The following is a 14,443-nucleotide window of genomic DNA, read 5'->3' on the forward strand; positions in this document are numbered from 1 at the left end:
CACTCATTTATTCATTTGTTTATTACTCACTAAAGGGAAATTTATTATTGCTAACCACCTGCTGTGTTAAGCATTGATGGATAATGTGGTTCCCGTCCTGAAGGAGACCAAGGGGGAAAGTAGATTTAAAAAAAATGAAGACTCCACTTACTAAAGATAATGGAGAAACTCTGGATTCTTTCTTCTCATGTTTCAAAGGAAGTACTTTCATCCTTCCCAGACTTGGACTGGAGGAAGAGAACTATACATACAAATGCCTTCTGCATCACGATGAATCAGAACTTGACATTCCCTGAGCTGTGCCTGAGCCCTGGGCAGGGTGACTGCGCTAGAAGAGCCATGTAGGACAGTCCTGACTCCTGCATGTCCAGTCTCCTTGTTGCAGATATCAACAGTTTAGGCAGCCTGGCCGTCTCACTAGCTCTCTCTTCCCCTTTCTGCCAGTGAGTAGGTAAAGAAGGCCACTAGCTGTGCCCAGGCAGCTGGCCACTTAAGGGGATCTGTCATCTGCTCTGCAGGTCCGGCCACATCCTCCTCTCTCTCAAGTGCCCCTGAGTATTTAAACCATAAGTCAGCTATTTGTGATGAAAGGGAGGACAGATTCAGCCCTGAAAGGAAACCATGTTTTCCAATCATGCTGTTATTAGACAGCCCTGCCTTTTCCGTAAGCAGGGGTTTGTCCATCTCTTAATAACGGATTACTTTCCCATTTCTCTGTTGGTCTTGAGTTAGCGCTCCACTGGTTACAAAAGCATGGTCTGTTCAAGAAGTGGTGAGAAATTCCATGACACTGAACATTCAATAAGGTTCACTGGGTGAAAGTACTGGAAAGGTAGGATCCAACTCAATCATGGACACATTTATTTGCCAGACATTGTAGCGGTGGACATCTGAGTGTTTAAAATAGGAGAGTAGCATGCTTAGATTTAATTTTTCAGTAGATGAAGACAGCATTAGTGTAGTGGAGTGACAGGTAGCAGGAAGCTTCCATTGTCAGCAGATTCTTCTCCCCTCCGCTGGGGTCCTCTTCTCTAGCCCACCACCCCCCTCTCTTTATCCTAGCAATCTCAGGGATATCTGAAATACAGTGCAAATATGCCTGCCCGCTCTCTTGCCAGCATTCTGACTGCAAGGTTAGGGATAGAAATGTGCTTAACATGAAATCGCATATAACAAAGGCAGGAAAAGAAGTATACAAGCTGAATTTGCCTCTGCAGCCTAAGATGCATTTTTCAAATGTCTTTCCCTCCGCTCACCGTGGCTGACCCAGGGGGCCGTGTTGTTCAGGCATCTCCCACCTGGCCTCTGTCCCACACTTTCTCCAGTTGCACTTTTAAACTCTTTCTTCTCTGCTGAGATTTTAGTTTTTTGTGTTTTCTTTTCCTGGTGGCCTTTTACAATCTTCCACTGACATATAACTCACTGCTTTAAAAAGTAGGTTTTCTTATTATTGAGGTATGCTGAGGGCAACAGATCAGGAGATAACTGCCACTGAAAAGACAGCTTGTTATTCACAGTTCCCAAGAAACAGGGTGGGGCAGGAGGGGGCACACGGGGAAGCACCAGGGTCTGTCAGGAGGCAGAGAGAGCAAGGGGAAATGTGGGCAAAGCCTTTACGGTGGTTTTTCTGGGAAGGAATGCATGAGGAAGGGTCAATGAGCTTTGGATTGTCTACTTTGGGTGATTTCAGCGGGCTGAAATCAACTAGGGGCTGTCCCTAGTTGTCTAGTACCTGGCTGTCTTAGTTCAGGCTGCTATAAAAGAATTCCACAGACTGGGTGGCTTAAACAACAAACATTTCTTTCTCACAGCTCTGGATGCTGGAGGTCTGAGATGAGGGATGCCAGCACAGCCCGGTGAAAGCAGACTGCAACTTCTCACTGTGTCCTCACCTGACAGGAAGAGAAGAAGCTAGCTCTGTGGCCTCTTTTTATGAGGGCACTCATGCCATTCATGAGAGCTCTACACACATGACCTAATTACCTCGCAAAAGCCCCTCCAGATACCATCACATTGGGATTAGAATTTCAACATATAAATTTTGGGGGGACACAAACATTTCACCCATTGCACTGGCCATGGGGTGATTAAGGCAGGGGATAGCGGCCCAGACTGTGAGAGCCCCATAAAGGAGATGGCTGGGGGTGTGGGGTGTGGCTGGTTTGCATATGAAAGGTGAGCTGGCAGGAAAGTCCTTTACTATCTCTAGGAATTAGCTAGTCCTGGGAGGGGCAGGCTCGCCAGGATCAGCATGGCCCCAAGATGTCAATGCATCAGAATAAAAAGACAAAATTACTGTACTGTTCTTATGATTACTCCACTCAAATTCTTAACAGAATGGAAAGAGTTAAAGGACAATACTTTTGTTTATTTGACATCATTTCCCTTTATGTGCCATTATCTTTTCTTTTCTCCACTGTTTTTTCCTTTCTTCAGTGTTTCCCTTTACTGGTCACAAAGTTCATTCTCTTATAGAGAATCTCTTTTCAACCAACTCATGATCTCCGTCTCTATGCTGTCTCTTGTATTGACTATCTCATGTATATCTGTTTACGATTGTTTTTAGGGACCATTTTTTGTTTTGGACCATTTTTAAAGTCTTTATTGAATGTGTTACAATATTGTTTCTGTTTTATGTTTTGGGTTTTTGGCCGCGAGGCATGTGGGACCTTAGCTCCCCTCGGACCCGCACCCCCTGCACTGGAAGGCAAAGTCTTAACCACTGGGCTATCAGGGAAGTCCCAGGGACCATTTTTAAACAGATCTGCCTCTCCCCACATTGAGGGCTGAAGCCATGACTTCTTGATTTTGGTAACTCTACACTCTTCACAATACCTTACGTGCAGCCAGGGCTCAACCTACGTCTCCAAAAATAAATGTTAAGTGCTATGTCATATGGTATCAGGCCAAGGTTCTTTTTTAACCAACCATTGAGCTTTAACTTTGAAAATAAAATCTTTTGGAAAAACACCTCAAGATTGCACAGCAGGGTGTAGGAGACACTTGTAGAACCCATGCCTGTTAGAGATTATAGGTTGGAGTGACATTAAAGGATGATCATCATGATAGTTTACCGGGGTATGTTGATAGCGTGTGCGTTTTAGAATACGCAAATTCTGTCCTCAAGTAGACTTACCTCTCCACAAGGCCCCCAAAATAAATACGTGCATAGAGAAATGATATGCAAAGTTAAACAACGCTTTGTTTTTAGCTGGGCTTTCAGCCTCTAAACTACAATGCACCTCTAAGGGCTGGACCAGATCCTGCCTCAGTGAGCTCTACCTAGGATCATAGCAGACAGAGGCCTGCTGTCCTTTGTTCTTTTCCCCAAACATAAGCCTTCAGACTGTATCACTATGAAGAGAAGAAAGGCCAGTTCAAATGTCCAGAGAGAGCCAGAGAGTAAGCAGGAACCCCCGCCAACACTTGAACAATGCTGGCCTAGGTCTTCGGGCCCCAGGCTTTCTTAAGCCAGCCAGGAGTCTACTCCGTGGGGGAAGAAAGAGCATCTAAACTCGATAGTAAGAGAGGGATGACGTCAGAGGAGCTGAACAGGGGGACAGACCCATCTTTTAACACGTGACGGCTCCAGCCACTACACCCACCACCATGTCAGCCAATCAAGTGTCACAAAATGTGACCAAAGACAGCAACACCTCCTTTGGGGGGTGAAGTTCTCTCCACCCCACCCCCAACCCGAGGGAAGCAAGGAAAGAGTCCTGAGCTCTTTTTTCGAGAAGCCAAGGATCCAGTGCTCCTTCCAGCTCACCTCACCAAGCCCCACCACATGGCCTCAGGGTATGAGTTTTCATTTTACTTCTGCCCTAACTTGACCCTGCACTCGGATTACCTCTCTTTGTAACCAGTTCCTTCTGTTGATCAAAACAGGTGACAGCGTTAAGGTTTCCATCTCCACAAAGAATGGAAAGTGTGTGTAGAAAAGCTGGATGTAGAATTCACCATCATGCGTACAACGTGGTATTGAAATTCTTAAGCAACTACTCATTCTGTTAGGCAGAAAATGGTTTTAGATCTTGAAAAGTCAAGTCTACTCTAGTCTACGTGTTTGGATCCACACTTTATGTAAAAACACATATGTCCTTAATTCCTAAAGGCATTGGGAGGATAGATTTGTTTTAGTGTGGAGCACCTACCGTGTTTTTTTTTCTACAAAGCTAACTTTCGGTCATTTACTTTCATTTCAGAGCCTCTTACTCTTCTTCCAGTGCTTATTCCACTAGATTTCCCCAGAAAAACTTCTTTTGACTAATTCCGTCAGTCTCAATTCATAGAGCTATGAGGACCTCCTCCCCTCAACTCTTTTCTTTTCTCCTTTTCTGAGTCTTGAGTCTTAACTCTAATGTATATGAATACTTTGATCCCAGTGCAGAAAGCTGAGAAGCTGATTTGAGCTTTCAGTCTTTGTATTTTATGCTCCCACACAATTTGGGTCTTTTCTTCCTTTTTTTTTTTTTTTTTTAAGAGTAGATGCTTCTTGAGTCAGGGATAATTTCTGGGGCTTTGGTTGGAATCATCTGGTCAAGAGCAGTTCTCTGCACAGAATGAGCATTCAATAAATATTAACTGCCTCATGGTGACAAAGTAAACAAAGATGCACTTATGGTTGGTAGAAAAACCAACACTTTGCCCTCTTCTCTATTTTTTCTACATATTGAAACCCTCATTCCTTAGGTTTTTTTTTTTCCAAGTTATAATAGTTATTTTCTAAGAATCTTCCCTTAGGCAATATATTTCACAGCTTAGATACTTTCTTCAGATGTTGGAAATTATTGGACATGTAAAAACATATATGACCCTGATCTGGTTAAAAAGCCTAACATAATAAGCAACACTTCATTCTGCCCAATACAAATGCATATTAATTTTGTATTATGTGCAAATATTTAGTCATGGGTCCATGTACACATACATCCATTAAGCAGTCAAATACTAAATTAAAAATGGCAAGCTGAAAAAAATTCTGAGTGCAAAGGTGTGATTGCTTTGAAAATAGCCAATTTAGAAAAGAGTTCAGCCTTTAATTGGCCAAGTTAAATAAGGCACAATTACCACTAACTTGGTCCCCAAAGATTGGCTCTAATCGTGTCATGTTTAACTTGGCTGGTTAAATTGCAAATAGTGTTCTTTTCTGATTTGGTTCATTTCCCTAATAGAATGCCTTCCTATGGCTGACTTTTTCTTTCCTGACAGCTTTTTCTGTGAATGGAAACTCCATGGATTAGGAGTACCTATTTTTTTTCCCAGAAAAACAGCAAAATGTATGTAGGGTGGTGGTTGTTTTTTAAAGAGTTTCTGATACAACTTTATGAGTGTGTAGTTGTACAAATGTCAAAACTTCATCATCAAATTCATATGCGTATGTCAAAGATCCTCATAAACCTATCTCAGAATACGCTTGCAGATTTTTGTTTTGCTTTATGTTCACAGGTGAGGAAGAAGAATGTTCTTTTTGTACTAACTTTCTCCTCCTCTGTTACTGAGAGATGAGTACTTTTTAACTTATACATTTAATGTTCAATTAGCCAGCTCAGGGATTCCACACAGATCCACAAGGGCACAGGGAGGGATGGTTAAATATTTATCTCAATTTCTAAGAACATCAGAATTCAGAGAAGGCCAACGTCTTTGTTCAGAATGGTCAGTTTCATGCAGAGCAGATTAAAAGGGCATCTCATTTCATATATAATACCATGGAGTGCATCAACCTGAAAAAAGAAATCTGTTTCTCTGGTAGAGAAACATACATATGCGTGCATTAAGCATTTAAGGAGTGATAACAATGTGCTTGGTTCTGTATTAAGCACTAGACATGCAGAAATTGGTAAGACACAATCTTTGCCTTTAAGAAGCCTATACGTTTTTATTGGGTTATTTGCAAGTGAGCAAGTCAAGAACGAAATGGTTTCAGATTCCAAATTTTAGCTCTTTATGCCTCTTTTTTTTTCTTATTAGTTATCTATTTTATACATAGTAGTGTATATATGTCAATCCCAATCTCCCAATTCATCTCACTCTCTGCCCCCACTTTCCCTCCTTGGTGTCCAAACATTTGTTCCCTACATCTGTGTTTCTATGTCTGCCTTGCAAACCGGTTTATCTGTACTGTTTTTCTAGATTCCACATATATGCGTTAATATACGATATTTGTTTTTCTCTTTCTGACTTAATTCACTCTGTATGACAGTCTCTAGGTCCATCCAGTCTCTACAAATGACCCAGTTTTGTTCCTTTTTATGGCTAATATTCCATTGTATATATGTATCACATCTTCTTTATCCATTCGTCTGTCGATGGGCATTTAGGTTGCTTCCATGACCTGGCAATTGTAAATAGTGCCGCAATGAACATTGGGGTGCATGTGTCTTTTTGAATCACGGTTTTCTCAGGGTATATGCCCAGTAGTGGGATTGCTGGGTCGTATGGTAGTTCTATTTTTAGTTTTTTAAGGAACCTCCATACTGTTCTCCATGGTGGCTGTATCAATTTACCTTCCCACCAACAGTGCAAGACGGTTCCCTTTTCTCCACACCCTCTCCAGCATTTATCGTTTGTCCATCTTCTGACGATGCCCATTCTAACTGCTATGAGGTGATACCTCACTGTAGTTCTGACTTGCATTTCTCTAATGATTCGTGACGTTGAGCAGCTCTTCATGCACCTCTTGGCCATCTGTCTTTATGCCTCCTTTTTTTTTTTTTTTTTTTTTTACGGTATGCGGGCCTCTCACTGTTGTGGCCTCTCCCGTGGCGGAGCACAGGCTCCAGACGCGCAGGCTCAGCGGCCATGGCGCACAGGCCCAGCCGCTCCGCGGCATGTGGGATCTTCCCGGACCGGGGCACGAACCCGTGTCCCCTGCATCGGCAGGCGGACTCTCAACCACTGCGCCACCAGGGAAGCCCTATGCCTCTTTTTAACACAGAACGTTGCTTAGTTTGTCTTCAGCATCTCTCCCTTTGTGTCACCACCCAGTTCTGTTCGGCCCCTCTCCTCAGTACCACCCCTCTCTCCCCTCGGCTCCCACGGCTCTCACAGGCTCTCCAATATCAAACCGAACACTCTTAGGAAAGAGCTAATTAGTCTACCTTGTTACGGCAAATCATCTAATAAGCACTCTGTACTATCTGTCGCATGGTTGTTTGCCTTCAGGTATATTATTTACCTAAGAATAAGCTACACACACCAAGGCGTTTTTATCTGAATTTGCAGCTTCAGTCCTAACACTTTCCACATTTTCTATTCCACCAAGTGAGGATGTGCTTTCAGGCCAAAAAGTGTGTTGAGGGTGTGGAAGGATGGAGGGGGGATGCCCACAATATCCCACCCAGCTTTACAGATGGGCATAGGGATGGTCCGGTCTGTACATTTATTATCAAAAGTAATATCCTGATATGGCTTTATCTGATGTGTTCTTTCGGAAGGATCCAGGCTTGTGGCCTCAACTAATAAATTCTCTGCATTAACATATCGCTCTGTTGTAAAGTTTGGATTTTCAGTAACACATAAACGATAAAATGAATCTGTATATAAAATGTCTGTTAGCCTTGTTGATCATTTAACGCACAAGCAAGTAAGTGAACAAATAAAAACCCACCACTACATAATGTAATGGAGCCTGTGGACTAAAAAGCCCAAAGTTACCGAAGTCTCAGTAATATAGACCCTATACCATAAAGAATAATTTACAATTAAAATATAATGTTTTCTTCTGGGATTCAGGACAAGTAATCTTGTCAAAGTTAGAGGATGCCTATCCGTACAACCACACACGCACACATGAGCAACATACGTGCACACACTCACGTGAGCACACATCTGCATTGCGACCCTTGAAGAGGCTTCACAGAGCATAGTCAGAACATCTCTGCCTATATTTACCCTAACAGAGCCTGAAGCCATAATAGTTGGGCTTGGCTTGGTGCCTAAACTGTAAATTTGTAATTAGTTCCAGAAAAACAAATGATACTCAAATCAAGAATGAGCTTGGGAGAGAGGGAGGAATCTGATTTGGAATGTCTGCATGTTCTTATGAAATCATCTGTGAAATACGGGGAATCTTGAGTCCTGGGTTTTAGCTTTGGCTACTAACGAATCTGATTACCTTGAATAAGTTAGTGAGGCTCTCTGTCCTCCAGTTTTCTCCTATTTGTAAATGAAGAATTGCAGTAGAAAATTTCTGTCTACCATCCATCATGCAGATGTTGCATGCTACCATATGTAGAAAAATACATTCCAAAAACAAATACTAGGATGCCTAAAAATTCTTTCCCATGAACATTCAGTTCTTTGGGCAATAAATAAAAGAAAACAAGATTATTCTGCTAAATACAGCCTGTCATTTCAGATGACTCTGACCTATCTTTCATCAAGCATACCCTTCTGATGGTGGAACAAATTCTTGGATTTAGAAGGAACAGACAACATGATGCTTCAACATCATCAAATGTCTTAAGTCACCATCCATGTAGTAAAGGGATCCAGGAGTGGAACTAACCACAGTCTGATGCTACAAGGGCTGGCCAATCACTGTATGCATGGGACTTGATCCCATCCTTTGTCTGGATTTCCAAGTGACTCAACCGTACACCATGAGCTAAGGCATCACTGGACAAGAGGAATGTGCCACTGGGTGGACCGAAGCCAGGTGGTGATAATTTAGGGCTCCATGTACATGCTCACACATTCATGACACAATGACTCAAAACAACTTTGAAGCACAGACTCCTTGGAAAGGCCACAAAACATACTCAATTACCTTCTTCCTGAAGTGATCTTGTCCGACTCCTGTTGGAACTCTTCTCCTGCCACACTCCTATTTGTTTGGTTGCTACCTTTTCACTCAGACCTTTATTTTCCCCTGGAAGAAACAAAATGTTCAAAATTGTAATTTTGTCATCACAGAAAATACTGACTCTATATTCTGAATGAAAACAAAATCCATATTAAAAACACATAGTCAACAGGCACGTTGAAGCATGCTTCGAGATGATTCCAAGTATGTTTATATACAGTTGGACTCATTCTCAACTAGACCATCCCTTTGGGGAAAGATCTTTTGGGATATCCTATTATAACAGTTCTGTTACTATTAACTTCTGGAATTATTTGGAAATCATTCCTCCTTAATTAGCTTGGCTAATTGAAATTTTATGTGTAGGGTTAAGACAATTTCACCTTGACATTGGTTTTTATAGGTTGTGTAGGTTCAAGTGAATAATCAGGGCAGTTCATGAAATTCAAGATCATGTTCTGTCTGAAGAAAGAAGGAGAACATAGGGCTTTCTTTTCTTAAAACAACAGAGAGACCAATCATTCATTTATTCAACATTTATCTGGTGACTATGTGTCAGGTATCGTTCTAGGCACTGAGTAGCCAGAAAGGAGTAAAACCATCTACTTTTGTGAATCTTCTCTGTAAGGATTCTCGGGGGACTGGCAACATGTTGTAGGAAAGGATAGATTTGCAAAGTTATATTTAGCCGTGCCTTCTGCAGGTTTTAGTGCTACTGCAATTGTATGTAATGGAAACGAGAACCCTTGATATTTTATCAGAAATTACTGATACAACAAAAACAGGCCAGAAATAGAATAAGTGGAGAAAACTGTCTAGATTTAATAAATTCCTATAATATGTTATTTTTACACTGCACATTTTCTCCTGAACTTACTTTTGTGTGACAAAGAAATGTTATCTAATAAAACAGTCAAATGGAAGCTATATGCCCTAAGAAACAGAGTGACAGAATAGAAGAGGCAATAGCTTTTTCTTTTAGTTCTGGACATGAAGAATTATCCCTGGACCTCAGTAAGCCTCAGTTTTTCCCTCAGTAAAATTGAAGAAAGAGATTGCTATTCCACCTTGGAATTAAGTAGCATTTATAATGATTGTATTCTTCTTTAGGACAGGCTCAATTTGTGAGAGCAGAGACCATGTCTGTCTGTTCCCCCATGTTATCCCCAGTTACAAAGCCTATGAGGCATTCAGAAATATTTGTTGAAAGACAGTACACATTTGTTAAAGACCGTTGTGAGGGTGACATGAGAAAACATATGACAGATTATGTGAACATTGTGAAATATTTTCAAGTTAAACTCACTTTGTTTCCTGCTTTCTTGATATTTTTGCAGTTTGGATAAATGCTTGACCTCTCTTTGGGGATAAGCAGGTTGCTTACCAGGAAAACCTTGGTCCCAAACTTTGAGAACGAAATCTAGCTTACTAGCTAGTTACACGAGCAGTTTTTCCATTTTGCCCTGAGATGATCTATCATTCCCCAGGGATTTCAAAACAAGGTTTCAAAGTGAAACTTCATCGCAGTCTCTGAAAGCATCTTCTTCTATTGGCACCAAGATAGGATTTTATGATGTCCAGTGGCTCAGATGCATACCCCAGCAGCGTTCTGAGTCAGGCTTTGAAACAACCCATCTTTCTGTAATGAATGGTCAGGATAGAGATCCACACAAACCCAAATCAAGAAAAGATTTGGACAATGTCCTGAGAACGCCTCACAAGAAGTCATGTAGTATTAATCATCCACCAGTCCCACCCTGTTGCTCCTTAGGAGGAACCAAATTCTTTCCCAGCATTTCTTCACCCAAGTCCACTGCAGTTGGCTACCTCCAAGTGGGGTGTCCATCACCATCCCCCCGCATCCTCCGAGGCAGAGGACCCTGCTAGTCCTCACTTACAGCTCTAAGTGAGCTCAGCATTTCAAGGAAAAGGAATTTCTTGAAAGGTCCCTTCAAAACAACGGCCCTCATAAATTCCCTGTGACATCTCTGGCCCCTTGGTGTCTTCCTTCTACTTTCGAAAGTAGATGGCATGTCACGTGCGTGGTGTGTGAGCCCCTCGTCTCTGCTATAGACCAAGCAGCCCCCAGCCATAGGCTTCACCTCATGACTTAGCTGGTTCCCAGACTCGACCATCCCTCCAACTCCCTTCGGTGCCACCCAATGCCATCTCAAGCCAAATCTCGTCCAGACGGTGACCCGCTGAAGCTCTCGTCATGGGTATCCGAGGGCTGGCTCCTGGCAGTTCTGCATCGCTGCCCAAATCAATCCATGGAGAATGGTGGCATGATGACCACGCCGTCTGGCATCACGTCTGAAGTGTCCCATTCATTTCCCTTCAGGGACATCAATGTTTATGTTTTCCTACCTTCAGTGAACGCCCTATTGAAAACCCTAAGGAGAGACAACTAACTGTGAAGGACATTTACCATCAGCACGTAAGTTCCGAGGTCTTACGATGTGTCTGACAGAATCGGACACAGACACTTGACCCTGGGCGCTTAGAATTTCCCGGAAAACCCGCATTGCTCTGCCCACACCTGGCGCCCTGCTAAGTGCTGCTGAGCGGTGACTATACCCAGATGTACACTGAACCGTTGCTGTTTAGTTTCCTTCTCTCTTTCTGGAGGTGGAGGATTTGCTGGGATCAAAGCCCCAGGGGGAGCAACAATAAAGCTAAAGAATTTGAGTGCTGAGTAATAAGGCTGAGATGGGCTCCCAGGGAAGTCTTGTGTAGGGAGCCATTCTCTCTCTGTGTGTGTGTGTGTGTGTGTGTGTGTGTAGGGGACAGGGGATATTGTGAAGTCTAGTAGGGAAACATTAATTCTCTTGAAGTACCAAGAAACCCAGGAGAACATACATCTGATAGTAATGATGAGGAAGAAAAACTCTTTAAAACATTTCTACAGGTTGTTCCTGGAAAGGAAGGAAAAGCTAAGATGTTGCCCCCACTTCCCTCTCACCTCCTTCCCTCAGTGTTATATTTAGATCCTTACTGGAGCAGGGCTCCTCCTCCCATCCAGCAGCCCAGGGCAGCCCCCTGTCGCCATGGTGCCAGAAGATGCCAGGACAACACCTGGCTTCCTGAGCTAGACTGCAGATGCCCCAGCCCCACACAGACCAGCAGAGGCTGCGTCCCAGGGGGCTGTCCACATGGGCACCATGGGAAGGCCTGGTCGGGGGGGCCTTCACAGCCTGGGACAAGGCCAGGGCTGACAAATGCCAAGGAGCTGGAAGAGGAGCAAGTGGGACTTGGGAAAGGAATGGAGTCAGCTTCAGGAGAAAGTCGAAGCTGACACTTTGCTGGCACAGAATGACATTTTATCAGCTATTGGGAAAATGGGCCACAAGTGCTTGGTCCGAAGGGATTTGAGTGGTATTTATTTTTATTTTTAAATAATTCCAGACTTAGAGAAAAGTTGAAATAGAACAAAAAATTCCCATGATAGCTTCACCCAGATTCCCCAAATGTTAACATTTGCCTTTACCACATTTGCATTGTCATTCTCTCTGGATGGATGGATATGCAGACGTATAGATATAGATATAGATATGGATATATTGATATAATTTTCTTTCTGAACTAAGCTGCAGTTATTATGTCCTTTTGCCCCCAAATCATTCAGATAATATTATCTAGTTGATAGACCTTATCCTAATAATGTCCTTCATAGCAAAATAATTTTTTTTCTGGTTCAGGGTTCAGTCCAGGATCATGTGCTGCATTTAACTGTCTCATCTCTTTAGTCTCCTTTAAACTAGAATCTCTCTAGAGTCTTTGTCTTTTACGAACTTGAAATTTTTGCAGAATGTTCCGCCATTTGGATTTGTCTCCCGTTTCCCAGGTTTAGGTTCAGATTATGTACTTTTGGCAGGAATGTCACAGAAGAGATGTGTCCCCCTCACCCATTGTATCAGGAGGCAAGTGAACTTGATTGGTTCCATTAACAGTGAGGCTGACTTTGATCACTTGGCTAAAGTTCAGTCTTCTCGGTTTCTCCACTATAAAGTTACTGTTTTCCTCTTTGTAATTAAAAATAATCTTGTGGGGAGATACTTTACAATTAAGTCAATATCCTGTTTGTCATCAAGCTTTCACTGGCCAGGTTTAGTAGCATCCATTGATGTTCCTTACCTGAATCAATTGTCATTGTGATGTTTGCCAAATGATAATTTTCTAATTTCGCCATTCCTTCTACATTTATTAGCTGGCATTCCACCTCCCTTTCCCTCTTATTTTTTTAAAAAAAATTTATATCAGTTTGGCCTCATGGATTCTTATTTTATTTAATGGATAATCATCTATTAATGTGAAATTTATTTCTAAATAGTGACAGTGATACACTGGGATCTGATGGGCCATACAGAAGTGTTGCTTGACTTTTTCAGTGGTCCCTGGGATACATTTTCTTCAAGAGTCCTGGGAAATGGAACTTGCTGTTCATGAGTGGTTGGTTTGGATTGTGGTCAGTAAAGAAAACTGACCTGGGGCCAACACAACTGCCCAGTCTGCAGTTATTCATTGTGGGTGGTGTTAAGAAATAACCTCCCTCCCAGAGGGCCAATATTTGGGGCCTTTGGATGGTTGCTGTGACCAGTGAAAGGAACTTGGACACACAGGAGTTGGATGGTATGCTGGCCAACCTGAAGGCAATGAAGATCAACTCAACTAATTTTGGAATTCATCCACCTTTCATAAAAGGCAAGCAGATTGCACATGGGCTTGTGAATTGAAGATCAATGAAGGTCAGTGATGGGGGTGACTTCTGCATCCTAGACTCTAGAACTCTCATCATATGGCTTCCTTTTCACCCTCCCCTGCCTTTCTCTTTGATCTGCCCCCTGCTCAGTCCCTTGTTTCTCATCAACTTCTTGTTTTTATTACTTTTTTCTGATGCACCTGCTTGTGCCTTAGGCACAAGGGCCTAACTTTATCCAAAAGATCAGGTCTCAGATCTGAAGCTTTTACTTACTGAACTCTTCTTTAGAACTGAGTGTACCAGGCCATGGTCACTTGTGGGTTATGTTTTGGAGGAACTGGGAAGGATCTTGTATTGATCAAAACTCTTTGCGAGGGCTTCCCTGGTGGCGCAGTGGTTGAGAGTCTGCCTGCCGATGCAGGGGACACGGGTTCATGCCCCGGTTCGGGAAGAGCCCACATGCCGCAGAGCGGCTGGGCCTGTGAGCCATGGCCGCTGAGCCTGCGCGTCCAGAGCCTGTGCTCCACAATGGGAGAGGCCACGGCAGTGAGAGGCCCGCGTACCGCAAACAAAACGAAACAAAACCTCTTTGCGAGCAACAGAAATCAACTCAAGCTAGTTTAAATACAAAAAGACACTTGCTATAAATATAAAGAAGCATCCGAAAAAAACCCAAGAGCAGAAATGTCACCAGATCTTGGGGAGGGTTTAGATCGGACTGAAGTGCGCCCAGGTGCTCTCTCATCTGTGCCCCTATTCTGACATCAGCCCCATTCTCTTCACTCCTCTCTGCAGACTGACTTGTTCTGAGTCTCTGGTCCAAGTGAGAGAATAGGTCTGCCCCTTTGGAGACAGAGTTTATATAGTTGATGGTGCCAGTGAAAGTCCAAAAAAAGAGGAATCTTTGTGTATTAGGCAAATATCCCAATAGACAT

At 42.8% G+C, this 14,443-nt stretch overlaps 1 long non-coding RNA gene across 2 annotated transcripts in view; it reads right to left on the reverse strand.

Moving 5' to 3' along the window:
• Positions 1-14,443, reverse strand: part of LOC309813909 — a 148,584-nt gene that overhangs the window by 38,163 nt on the left and 95,978 nt on the right. For both annotated transcript variants that reach the window (XR_014295557.1, XR_014295558.1), the window contains exon 3: positions 8,774-8,875. This is a non-coding gene — a long non-coding RNA (uncharacterized lncRNA). The remainder of the gene's footprint in view (positions 1-8,773; positions 8,876-14,443) is intronic.

Source organism: Mesoplodon mirus (assembly GCF_964341445.2).
Source record: "Mesoplodon mirus genome assembly, chromosome: 12".
Taxonomy (NCBI): Eukaryota; Metazoa; Chordata; class Mammalia; order Artiodactyla; family Ziphiidae; genus Mesoplodon; species Mesoplodon mirus.